Here is a 14569-nt window from a genome sequence, read left to right as displayed (position 1 = left end):
ACATAAATAAACTGAAGTGAATTGCTTTGTCACACAGGCACATTTTCGGTGGACTGAACCTGGACTGGATGCCCTCTGGACTCAGTGTAGGAGGTGAGAAAGAAAAGAATTCTAACTAAATTAACATCTCTATTGATAATGTCTACCACCCCATGCATGAAGCTGTCACAGAACTGGAGAGCTCCCTCAGTGACAGACTGCTGCACCCTAAATGCACCAGGGAGCATTATCACAGATCTGTACCACCACTGTTCCCAACAACCTCAGTAAGTTGTTACATTCATGCTGATTTTGCACAGTTTCTACCTTAGTGAGCTAAATAACATGGTATTTTGCGCATCTGTGATGTTGCTGCTATTTTTGAAATATCCATTACCGTAAAAAACTCCATAAGTGTATATTGGTTATTTATTCTCCAGGTGCACAATATTTATATTGTTAAAACACTTTACAGTACAGTATTTCTTTTGTTTATTTCTTTAACTCTTTACTAATATGTTACTATAAGTTTAACTTATTGGCATAATAAACTCTTAATATTTTACCTACCCCTTCATTTGAATAGCAATGAGATAGACTGCATTTCTTTATAAAAGAGGCTAAAGAACCCTTTCAACAACTCTAATTTAAAATGAAATTGTCTATCTCAAGTTCCTTCTGCTTTAAAATGATGGATTAGTGAGTGTTGATCAGCTGAATAAAATAGCTATCAAATATCTTGAAACTTGTGACAACATATGAAGATGTTAGATGGTGGCAGAGCAATACTGTGGTAATCACTGTTGTCTTAGAGGAAGAGGAACGTAGAATAAAATCCTGGCAGTCTCGTAAGGTCTATAGTAGAGTTTGCATGCTCCTTCTGTGCAAGCATGTATATTTGTTTCGGCTCTTTAATGTACCAACAATTGCCTTTAGATGTGCATTTGTTACTGCTTGGCTCTATGTGACAGCAGGAGGTAGGCTCCTACGCTCTGCAAACACCAAGCTAAATGTAAAGAATGTATTAACACGTGTTGAACCAAACATGGTAACAGAAACTGAACTGAAACAGAAAAAAGTGAAAAAATGAAAATGAGTACATTGATGAAAACATGACAGCTGAATACACCACAAGTCCCTGAATGCTACATTTCATATGTGTTTTCTTCCAAGCATATTTATATCTGCTAAATGCATTTCTAATTTTGCTTATGAGAGTTAAAAGGGTAAAATATTTTACATTTTTTTCCTTCTTATGAGGGTGTTTTGTATTTATCCAGGTTCTCTTCAAAGGATGCTTCGTTTTTTTTTTTTTTTGGTTTTTTTTTGAAAGTGTGTTTAATTTGTGTCTGCAGTTTATATATGTATTTTGAGCAAGATGTGTCAGCAAAGCTTAATTTGTCAATTACTAACAACAATAAAGTCTCTTGATTAAAAAAAATATTTGTTAAATATTGAAGCATCATAGACTGATTCATAACCACTCCTGTTTACTTATATTTTCTTCCTTCCTCTTTTGTTACATCATCCCCTCATTAAGAGCATTAATAACATTAGCATCACATGAAATTCAGACCTGCTGAAAATAAGCACTTTGTACATCAAACATGATGGTGGATTTTAACCACACATTGAGAGTGCTGCATCAGGGTCCTCTTCAATATCCAAGTCCGAATACATCTCCTTTTACAATGAGCCAGGATAGTTTTTGCAGCTGTGAGTCCAGAAACGTGTGAACTTTTTTCCTAAAGTCAGTTTTAATGTCTTGCAAATATTTCCAATGAGCAAGGCCTCAATGACAGCAACTGTTTGGCTTTCACACATGCGCTTGCACATGTTTCCTTGGGTTTTTTAAATCCCCACCCTTCAAAGCAGTATCCCACATGTTATCACATGAGACAGGAAATTATGTCACCTGTCAGAAAAGGTGTGTCTCCAAAGAAAGTCCCTGGACACACTATGATATTCCAGCCTTAAACATGCAAGAATCTATTATTACAGATGAATCATATATTGCACATGCGGTAACTACAGAAAGGTTTCAGTTGTAACAAGTGTGACTGCACCACTGATTGGGTTTGCTTTCATTCAATTACAGCTGAAAGGAGTGGAAGCACTTTTAGTGTTTTTTCTACTGATAAAAGATTTGACATTATTTTATGGGGACATTTTTTAGAACATAAAAAACACTATTTTCCTGGAAAATCTTCACAAAAAATGTAAACACAAAGAAAATCACTGTAAGAAGTTCAACTGAAGAAACTCAATGCTTTTCATACATCCACCTGCGACACAGCCAATCAGCGTTGAACCACACCTCCATGAAAGCCAATCGGCATACAAAGCTCATCTTAAAAGGCCTCCGATCCGCTCTTGTCTGCTCCTGTGTGCAGGCGGCGGATGCGTTGTGTGACTTCATTCAGATAACATAGATTTAACCCACCTCCAGCTCATCCTCCACCATTGTAGCTAAAGCTTCATCAAAGTGTCATTCCTCCCGGACTCTTGCTACGTTCCCTGTCTCATTTTAACCCATCCAGCAGAAGACCGCCATGTTGAGCCTGGTTCTGCCAGAGGTTTCTTCCCAACGGGGAGTTTTTCCTCTCCACTATCGCTTCATGTTAGCTCCTCATGGACAGGTTCTCTCAACCTGTGTTATCCAACTAGACTTTCATCTTCCAGCTCCCTGAGTGAAGCTCCAGTATGAGCTCAGGTAATCCACTGGATCTCCCCATACAGCTCAGCATATCGTCTCGCTAACCAGCAGTCTACAGACTGACCAACTTCCTCTATCTCCACTCCACCACCAGTTTCAGGCCTGCAGGGAAACAGCCCTATTCTTTGCTCCTGTTCATGCATATCTATCAAAATTAAGCACCATTTTTCCTGCTGAGGTCTGAGCTCCAAAGACAAAGTAATTATATAAATACATTTCTCCTAATTTTCTTCTTTTTCCTTCATGTGAGGTTTTCAGATTGAAATGAAAGTTTATTCTTCAGAGATGTCCTGAGCAAATTCTTGATGCAGTTAATTTCAAATGAGCAATTGATGGTGTTGTTTTATTTAATTCAAGAGGATGGAGAGACTCACACAGAGAAAAGCTGCAATCAGAAAAGTATTTACTTTTGAGTGTGATTGAGCAGGTAACACAATCATATTCTTCAAAACAGTTCTACCTAAGTAAAACCAGCTGATTGTGAGGATTCGTTGACTCTCTGCAATCCCTCGCGCAGCATGCATGTAGCAACAGTGGAGTGGAAAACTCTCTTATAACAGGAAGAAACCTCTAGAAGAACCAGGCCCAGTGTGAGTGGCCATCTGCCGAGACCAATTGGGGTTTGAGGAGACAAAAGCAGATAAAGACATAAATTAAATAAATTGTTTGGCGCTCGGGCCCGGCAGAAGACTTGGAAGCTGTAAATCAACATTTGTTTGGATGAGCAACCTAGAAAAGGATTAGAGTAGCCTTCCCCCTGGGGCCCAAACACTGGTGGTGGAATAAGCCATAGGGTGGGTGGGACTGAGAACAGTCTGAGAATAAGGGTAGAGATAAGGAGGAGGTGGGTGGGGGAGAGAGAAGCTGGACCAGCAGCTAAATGAAGGCGATCTTGAGAGATGATTGGCTTTGGAGAAGGTGCGGCTCCCAAGTTGATTGGCTAGAGCTGGACAAGGGACATCGCAGGTGGTTTAGATGAACTGATAAGAGTTTTTCAGATTGAATTTACGCCTGATCTTCATTTCAATGTCAGCCACGCCCACATGTTAAGGTTTTGTTACTTTTAGCTGACAAAACTCATATTGGCCAAGCATTTTAAGTCTTTATTGCTGCACCATATTTGCAAGTTTTGTAGCTTTACAGTTATTTTTGGTATTTTTGAAGAATTTTGGAAACCCTCCTCTGCAATTTTTACTTTAAAATTCATTCTTCTCATTTATTTATTTAAATGTATATGTCTATGTTAGTTATTACACTGGCACCCTTTCTGTGTATTAGATCTGTTCCTTGCCAGTAAATCTCAGATCTTCAGGGAGTTTTGCTTTTGAATCTTAGAGCCAATTAACTTTTAGTTTTTTTTTGTTTGTTTTTTCTTAGCAATTAATTATTTAAGGAAAGAGGTGGAAGAAAGTGCACCTTCTTAATTTAGAAGCAGATAAACTGTGTTAATTAGAGTTTATATATTGCCTTTAGGTGTACTTTCTATGCCCAGTAATGTATTAGCAATATCTCCAGGATGTTACTCACCATTTGTTGAGTGAAAAAAGAAAAACAGGAAAGATCTTTTAAAAAATAATCAAACTGAATGAATCTTTATGTTATTGTATTATCCTTTCTTTTCATCATTTAATTATTTTCCCTCTCGATCACCCATGCATTAAAGTAATTTATCTTCACTTCTACTTTAAAAAAAACTGTATTAAGAATGTCAACTTTTATTTAAGAAAAATATTTGTGATTATTAAGGAATATTGATTGCCTAGGCCAACATGACTCGACAAACATGTCAATATTTATAAACACCTGTCCCTCATAAACAGGAATCTATGAACTAAGTAACCTGAAGAGGCATATTTCAGAAAACTTCTAAATATTGATAGTGCTTAAATAAACTACAGTCACTTTTTCTATTAGTATAAATATCCTCTTTGTTGGCTCTACTGCAGTGGCTCTGTTGTTATTCTCTCTGGAAGCGCCTGACACTTCTCCACCATCTGTGGTGTGTGTAGAAATATTTTCAGATATGCTTACTTACTCAGATACATAAGATACACTAGACATTTTCTATTGTAGAACTGGCAGCCACATTGCCCAGCACATGGGAATGCTCAGCCTTTATTATCCTTTTATAGCATATTTATCCGTTTAGAGCGTAGCCCTCCGCTATACAAAGTAGTGGCAACCTGAAAAATACGGCCATGGCATACATTGTACTCAACAATTTTCAAAGCACATAATTTTGATATGCTTTTCTATGACAGATAGAATATTTTGGGGCAGGGTGGATATATTTTACTCAATATAAATAGCTTTAAAACATTTTATTAGTGAAGATTCTCATGCATCCAGGTCATGGTCAAGCTTGAAGAGATCTGGTCAAATGAAGGCTTGCCTAAACTAGAAAACTTTCTAGAAAACTGAACTCAAGCTTCGAAACACCCTATGTTTCCTCACTGACTGAGCAAGTTGAATGGGGATGTTTGACTGATTTGCCTTAGTGCATATTAATATTTTATTATTAATTACAAACTTACAGAGTGTGAATCAAAAAATGACTTCATATGTTGACGTAAAGAAATTACTTTTTAAGTGTTTAAATGTTAGACTTTAAACCACTTTTGTTTATTGCTGCAACATGTTTCATAAAACCATTGTATTGTTTGTCACCTTTCGACTGCTCTCATATCAGTCGCAACAGCAAGTTGTTACTACTTGTTCACAGATATGAAATATGAGGCCATTATACATGAGAGTAATGGGGCCAGTGGCTGAAATTTGCTGGAATATTGTTTTTCTTTTTTACTGTTTTGATTTTGTCACAGTCAATCATTCAGTTCAAAATGCAGGCAGCTTATGTTTGTCACATAATGCTTTTAAATATATGAGCAGTGCCCAAATTAAATGCCATATAATAAAACTTCTTTTTTTTTTCATATTTGTTGACCATTTAGCATAAAACTTTTCATTGTATGATTTTTTTTATTGGTACTTTCATTTTCGGGGAGAATTATGTTCTGTATTTATGCCAAATTTGGGTGGTCTTAACGTAACTGTTGCTATGCTGCTTGAGATCAGTTTCTTCAACATAGTTCTCTAGTTCATTAGCCAAAAATAAATATTATTATTGTGAGCTATGAGCCTAAACACAAGGGAAGAAAAAATATGTTAGGGTCAAACTATCCAAATTTTTGTATGAATTTTCTCATCAGTTTTTCATCAAAATGGTTTTGGTTAGATAGTGTTTATACTAGAATATTTGTATTAAACCACTATGCTTCTAACAAATGATAATAAAGGGAAGCACTTGATTACATTTTTTGTTCTTATTTTTCCATTTGGGGATTGTAAGGTGTAAGTAGGACTGAGGAGAAGTATCAGGCAAGATGTTCTGCTATTCTCATCACTGATTTTCTTTTTTTCTTCATACATTTTTGACACACATTCATGAAGACTTTCCAACATGTAGTCTAGTCTGCCAAAAAACTGTATCAACAATTGGGGAAAAGGCAGTAGTCCCACAAAAAAAAAAAAAAGTTTTGCATTTGGGTTAAAAATGATGAGGGGAATAACTTTATATGGCGTATCCAAAAATCATAATTTACAATCGTCAGATGGAAAAATCACTCAAAGGAGGCCTCGCTGATCGATTCCCATAAAACAAAAACACAGCAAAATCATAGGATCATGACTTTCTTTTTCTATTTCTTTTTTATGTAGTCCATCCAGGAAAATGTGTTCAGGTGAAGCCAAGAGCAGACGATCTTTCCCTGCTCGGTCTTGATTCTTTGTTTAGAAAGACACTAATTTAAAAAATGGAAAGTCTTCTATTATAAATTTATTTCAACACACTATCATTCTTTACTGAATGGCTTAGCAAGATAAAGACTTTCATACAGAGTTAAGAGAAAATATTAAATAGGGATAGCCATGGTTTTCACTGTACCACACCAGCCAGCACTTCCATGTTGTCACCCATGCATTTTCTTATGAAATCTGCAGAGAATAATTAAACTTAACCCTAGTGATTTTTTTCCTTATTTTATTTGGTAGGTTTTTCGACCCAGTGATGCCTCTTTAACTATAGTTTTAATTTATCGCAAACATCTAGAAAAAAAAATGAAATCATGATTGTTCTAAAAAAGCTCTACATTGACCTTCTATTTCAAGGGTACTAAATAAGTGCATATATACTCTAAAGGTTATCCCAGTGTGGCTTTTTATTTAATTCGTTCCTGTTAAGATCCAAGTCAAAACTAGAGGAAGGAAATATTTAAAGCTCTTCACGCAGAATCAAGTTGAGAAATGCAGATAAATGACTCACATGGGAACGCTATTTGTCTATTGCATATCTATTGCAACTACTGCTCCCAGCATTTTGTCAACTAAATTTGCAAAAAGACAATGTTTTTGACCATGTTGTTTGTAAAAATGTAGCTGTTAAAGTTTGAAAGCATTTGAGAAGAGCAATCTTTAACCACAGCCTCAAATTCCCATTTAATAAACATTTATTTGATGTACATCATGAATTTAAAAATACTCTTTTCTAAAAAATGTAACCATAGTTTTTAGAAGTAAAAGTATTTTGACCTTACTTGCCACCCTTACATCTTAAATCACTTGTTAACCAAAGTGCTATTTACACTGATACAGCTAGAAGCCTCCAATCTAGCTCGGAATCTGGGTGTAATGATGGACTCAGATCTGAACCTTCAGAGGCTCATAAGGAGAGTGACAAAGTCGCATCTCTATTACCAAAAGAAAATCTCCAGGAGCAAAGGACTAATGTCTTAGCAGAATCTTAAAGCCTAATATATATGTTGATCTTTAGTATAATTGATAATTGCAATGGTGTGTTCACAAGTCTGCTTAAAAGTAAACCAGACTGCTGCAGATAATCCAGAATGCTGCTGCCTGCATCCTCACCAAAACCAAGAAAGTAGAGCACATCAGTTCTGAAGTCATGACATTGACTCCCTATATATCAGAGAATAGACTTTAAAATACATATTTTATTCTATAAATCGCTGAATGACTTAACAACAAAATACATTATGGACTTGTCCCTCAACCTTCCAGAAACCCTAAGTTGCTTTAAATGAACATTAAAAGCTTATTTGATTAGGGTGGCCTTTGATTCGCTAAGCAAATAAGTTGATTTCCATCCAGCTATGCTTTCATTTTCATATTTATTATTTGATATTTATGTAAATAATCACCTTGGTTTAATGATAATTCTTTATTCCCACTAGGAATTACTTTTCTGTTACTTTCATGTAGCCCTTTGAAATCTGAACTAAAATATGCTAGATATAATAAAACGTTATCTTGCCATGCCTTGCCCTACTGTAGCACAGAGGAGTAGTTTTCAATATTTTTTAAGGTCTGTGTAACCCATTTAAGAACAATCACTATAACTGGCTCCCAGTTTTCATTGTAATAATCCTCTAAGCAGAGGGAAATGGTTTCTATTGCTGCATAACAAAGCAAACAAGGTTATACTCTGCCATAATCAGTTTGTTTTCACCAGTTAGCCTAATAGCTTATACCTGTTTTTGGTAAATGAAACAGATTGAACAGGCTGTACACTGAAAGTCCTTCAGAGTCAAAGCCAAAAGCTGTCTTGTCATGAGGTCACTGAGTAACTACAAATCATAAAAAAATAGACCCTTAAAGATATTGTCTAGACTGCATAAAAAACAAATTTCTGTGAGGCACCATGTTGTAATCATTTTCTGGAAATCAGTGGGGGAGAGCAGCAATGATGATGATTGTTCCCTCTTCATGATGAAGAGGAGCCAATTAGGAAAGACAGAAAAAAGAAAGAAGCATAGGTCACCCATTTTAAAAACTTCTTATGGGGCATTAAAAAGCCACTGAATGCTCAATGTGGTTCTCATTTTGTGTGCTGTAAACATGTGCATGTTTTCAGTGCCTGTGCAAGTGTTCACATATTTTAGGCATTCATGTGTTCAGAGAGATAAATTACCACATTAAGTGGAAGAATCAGGCCAGCAGCTTAGGACTGACAGCAGAATGGATACCAAGCAAATCCCCAACATTAAAGTAACACTCTGGAAATGTTACAGCAATACAAAACACATATTTTAGCTTCACATTATTTTTATTTTTTGCCATGTTTTCCATTTCAACAGACAAATCTCTCAATAGCTAATAAAAGGCATTAGAAAAATTGATATTTTTCGAACTATTAATGAATTCTGTTATCATCCATGGATTAATTGATAAAGCAATGTATCATCTCACTGTTAGGCACTTACAGTAATAACCAGAAACAGAAGACCCGGAATTCTACTAGAACAAGGGGCGTTTAAAGGGTTTATTGGAATGTGAAACTGCTGCAAGTCAGGAGGGATTTACCAGAGTCAGCAACCGGAACTCCAGGAGGGAGATCGGACAGTTAAATGACCAGACAGAAACAGAGGGGAGATATCTCTAATGTTGAATTCTGGCCCGTTATACTTTCCATTGTTTTGGAGCAAACTTTGAGAGTTTCTGAAGTTCCCAGTTGGCATGTGACTTCTGACATGATCTCTGCCTGCTTGTGTACCAAACCTGAAACTATGACCTGGATTATCCTTCGGCACCTCACCGGATCTCTGACCTCCTGGCTCTGACAACCAAGTACATCACCGGCATCGGCTTTGGCTTCGCCATCTGGATCATCCTGCCTACATCCGTCTGCTTGGTTCTGATCTCCTGCCTGTCCTCCAACCACCAATACATCAGCGTCTGGGACTCTCTGTGTTGGCAGCCAGCCAGCTGGAACCAACTTCTATCTTCTGGATTCGGACTGAACTATTAGACCAGAGGTTCCTGCCTTAGATGCCAATGATGCTTACTACGATTCTGTTGTCAATAAACGTTCTGGGAAATCTGTTTGTCTGCCTTGAAAACTGGATCCTTCAGTTCTCACAGTAGCACAAATTATCTTTTTCATGATTTTTACAAATGAACATTATAAGTGCACAAACCTGCACTAAAAAAGCAATAACTATTCAATCTATTCGCTGAGTTTTTTTCATGTCAGTGGGGTGTCAGCTTCATGCAGCTGAAGCTCCTCCTATTTGATGATGTGGTCCATGGTGTATTTTTTGTGCATCTGAAATGCAGAGCGGTGAACTCCTCACGGGGCTCGCGGAAATCGCAGTTACCCCGCCGCCTGATCTAAATGCATCATTAGGAAAACTGGTCCAGATTCTGAGATGTAGCCCTTATTGCGCTATTTTAAAAAAATATTTCTTTGTATATTGACTATTCTGGACTGAATTTGCTTGGATGAATGACTTCCTCTGGTTTGACAGTGGTCTTCTTTTTAGAAAGATGAGTTACTATTGCAACAATTACTTCTATGATGTAACTGCAATGTCCTTCCATCTTTGAAACAACAAATGACAGCACATACCTGTCTGGTTCAAACTAGCTCACTACAAGCATGTTTTACAGTTACTGAAGACAAAACAATTAAGAACATTTAATTAGCAGGAGAAGCAGTAGCAGTAGTAGTAGTAGTAGTAGTAGTAGCAGTAGCAGTAGTGGTGGTGGTAGTAGAAGTAGTAGTAGTAGTAGTAGTGGCAAATGAGCCCTTTAATCCAGGAAACCTCCATGGTCCAGCACACTCTCTCATCTTAAAGTTGCAGGGCAGTAGCCCTTAAATACCGGGGTTGCCCATACCAGTTTTATGTTTGAACTCTATGGTCAGCAAACATGGCTCATGACTGAAAGAACAGGGGTAGGACCTCTGTAGTCGGATTGGAGCTCCAAGAAGAGCTGCTGCTTTTCCACTTCCACAGAAGTTGGTTGAAGTGGTTGGGGGGTCTCACCAGGTTGGCTCTGTTTTTTAAAGATAGTTTGAGCACATCCCATTGGGAATGCACCAAAGGGGAGACACAGAAGTTGATGGAGGGGCTCTATAGGATATTGGACACCCAAGAACGACCTGGAAGATTTTAGCTGGTAGAGGAATGTCTGGGTTTCCCGATTAGACTTGTTACACCTGCAAATTTGTCAAAGATAAGTTGAAGACAGTAGATGGAGGACCCTGGGACAGGTTTGAAAACTATTTTTATGCCAAGCCTAATAAACTTGTAGAGGCAATTTCTGTGACAGTTGAAGTTTTTGAGCCCTCTGCTAGCCTTCAACTTTATAAATGATTAGAACAATTTCTGCAATAGTTTAGATCAGTGCTCAGCCCTGTGCAAGAATGGCCCAGTCAATATCCAGGCTTCAATCAAACTCAAAATCTTTGGCAAGACTTAAAAAAGAATGTTTAAAAAGGCTTCCCATCCAATGAACTTCAATTTACATTCTTCAAATGTAGCCAGTGAAGCTGTGGTTTCCGTTTCTCTTGTAGTTGTCAATGTTCAGTTTTCTTTGTTTATAAACATGTCACAATTTTTAATCGTGGTGGGATTTTTTTTTTCATTTTGGTTTAGTTGCATAAATGTCTGCCAAACCTTTTGCATTAATCGGTCCTGTGCCGACATCTTTTTTCTGCACATGTTGTGGAACATAGAGCAGACAATCATAATCTGTGGCAGCTTTTCTGAGCTATATTGGCAGCTTCTCATCCAATCCAATGCTGACACAATGTTGCAATGCCATAAAGTCATACAGTTCTGTTGCACTGTAACTCTAATTCTTTAGCTTCAGAACTGGATTACTGGATAGATAATATGTCTATTATTGTCATTTCTGTCATTCCAAATGTGTTTGCACTACACCTTTGCCCTCCTCTCTCCACTGGCCCTCTGATATTTTTACATACATTCACCCATGACTTTTAAATGAGTTGTAATGAGAAATGTCTGGTTTAATAAATCACATTTCTGTTGATAAATTGATTTATTTATCTCACAGTATTTTTCAGTTTGTGAATCAGCATACATTCTCCTGGTTCATGCAAAAGTTTGCTCCTGAAAATCCAATCATTCAATTAGCACCTGTTTAGTACATCAACTTTATTGTATCAAGCTTGTACATGTTTTTCTACTCGCAGAATTTTAGTAGATGAGGCCCTAAATGTAAAGTTTTGCAGCTGTACAAAAATTAACAACCTTGTATGATTTGTTTTTTGTTTTTATAAAGTTTTACTACTTTCTGTTGGTATCACTATAAATTTTACTCACTATATGACAACTTGTGCAAATAATGGTGGTATGGGTACTATTGAAAGGCACAGCAAATTAAAACAAACATGGTCAGAGAGCTAGTATGGTTCCTTATTAACCATTCATATTTTACATTATTGCCTGGATTTTTCACAGTTCAAAAGTGCCCCTTGTCTGAAATGCAGGGGAATCTATACCTTCACCTATTAATACAAATCCTCACACAAAAATGGTTTTTATGCTTCAGCGTATTGGAAACTGTTCCCCTGAAGGAAAACCGAATGTTTGACGCAACGAAATAAAGGCTTATATTGGAAGATTAGTATGTAGTTATCCAGGTCTGGCAGAGGTCTGGATGAACACACTGAAACAAACACATAAATTGTTTGGATGTGCCTTTACAAAAATGGCCATAAAGTATCTCTTTATTTTCTTTCATATGACAATTTATGTGAAATGAACATAATCAGTTTGGTAATGTCATAAAAAAGAACTGAGTAAACAATCATTTCAAAGTATAATTACATAAAAAGCATTTTTTTTTATTGTTTTGTATTTCCAACTGGCTTTAGAACAACAACAAAAATGGCAGAAATGTTGACAAATGTAATCCTGATCGTGAAAGCAAGCTCCACATTATTCTGCTTTCTGTTTTTTTTTTTTTTTATCTGTCCTTAGCTAGCTTGAATGTGAAGGGAAATTGGAACAGTGAAGTATATCTGAGGACAGAATCCAGGGTAAATAAGCATGTGATAGACAATGAAAAAGCAGTAATCTGAAATAGAGCAATCCTTGTTTGACCTCTCAATATAAATATATACATTTTAATCTAACTCTCAACAAGTGTCTCAAGAGGTTTGTTTTCTTGTCTTGTCTGAAGACAGAAGGCTGACTGATAACTTATTGCTGAATAATGTAAAAATAAGGAAAATCATCAAATATGTGACTTTAGAGGGAACACAAAACATGAGTTTGATTTAGTTATACAAAGAAATTGTTAAGTTATCATGCTAAAACATAATTATCATCTAACGTTCTCAAAGTTAAGTCCTCAACAGCAGGGGGTTTGCAAGCTGCAGCTCATTAGCCACTTTTTATAATTATAATTACTTTGAACAAAAATGATAACAGAAATACCTAAACAAAATAAAAAAAAAAATAAAAAATATATATATATATATATATATATATATATATATATATGTGTGTGTGTGTGTTGGTGTGAGCTACTGTCATGAAATGTATACATGGAAGATCATAACTAAGTGACTGTTATACTAAACAGAAACCTCTGTGCAGAATACAGATTATGTAGTTTACACCTATAAAACATATAGTATGCTTATAAAAAGGTTTTATTTACTAACTCAATTTATATCTCTAGATTTTAGAATCCTCCAAGTGCTAAAATAGCTTTAAGAAGAATTTAACAGAGAGAAGAATGGTCAAATTGACTTGCTGTTGCAACCACTTCAACATTCTGAGGTATATAAATCTTTGTTAGTTCAGACAAACAGCTGCGTGGTGTAACATGAGGCCAATTCTTATAATCAAATTGTTGCTATAGAGTGTGTTTTCCTTTATACACATTGTCCCTCAGTTGAGTATATATATATATATATATATATATATATATATATATATATATATATATATATATATATATATATATATATATATATATATATATATATATATATATATATATATATATATATATATATATACCATATTTCAAAGTTATATAACTCCATTTGATTTTTAATATATCCAACAAATCTGTCAGCCTGACACAACAGGAGATAAGACAGTTCATGCTAAGGCTGCTTGAACCATCAAGCCAGAAAATGGCATACAGTGTAAGAAAGATTTTGCAATAGTGTAAAAAAGGATTTGGAGAACTTAATGATTGCTCACTTTAAATCTGGATTGATTTTTTTGGAAATAAGGGACTACTAAAAACTCATACAGTAAATAATAATATGGGGAAATACTCAAACTAGTTTCAATTCAATTCAATTCAGTTTATTTATATAGCGCCAAATTCACAACACATGTCATCTCAAGGCACTTTACAGTTCAACCAGATCATACAGTCAAATTGATACAAAGTTTTCTATCTAAGGAAAACCAGTTGATTGCATTGACTCATTGACTCAAATACAATCCCCCACACTAAGCATGCTTGTAGCGACAGTGGAGAGGAAAAACTCCCTTTTAACAGGAAGAAACCTCCAGCAGAACCAGGCTCAGTGTGAGCGGCCATCTGCCGAGGCCGACTGGGGTTCAAGGAGACAGAAGCAGAGATACAAGAAGCAGCTGTAAAAGGCGGCCCCGTCCAGGAAACACACAGCCAGGCAGACGAGCTCCAAGGCAGCTCCCATGCCAGAGGACGAAGAGAGCACATCCACTCAGTCACGGTCAGAGAAACAGGACCACACTGGAAAACCGGCCGATCTCCAACATCTATAAACAAGGGTGTTGATGGAAGCAGCACAGCTGATGTTTCTTTCCAGGATGACGTCACAGCCAAACAGGAACAGACGAGGCAAAGCTACTCTGAGGAAAAGCAGAGAGAGCAGAAGGTTAGAGATTGAACTAACAGATTCTGCAGAATAGGAGAACAGAGAGAGAATGAAGCAGAATGATGAAATGGGGGTCCCTATGTCCTCCAAAAGTCTAAGCCTATAGCAGCATAACTATAGAGATAGCTCAGGATAACCTGAGCCACCCTAACTATAAGCTT

Source organism: Cyprinodon tularosa, unplaced genomic scaffold, assembly GCF_016077235.1.
Source record: "Cyprinodon tularosa strain WSP-4 unplaced genomic scaffold, ASM1607723v1 ctg432, whole genome shotgun sequence".
Taxonomy (NCBI): Eukaryota; Metazoa; Chordata; class Actinopteri; order Cyprinodontiformes; family Cyprinodontidae; genus Cyprinodon; species Cyprinodon tularosa.
Note: the sequence above shows the minus strand (reverse complement) of the source record.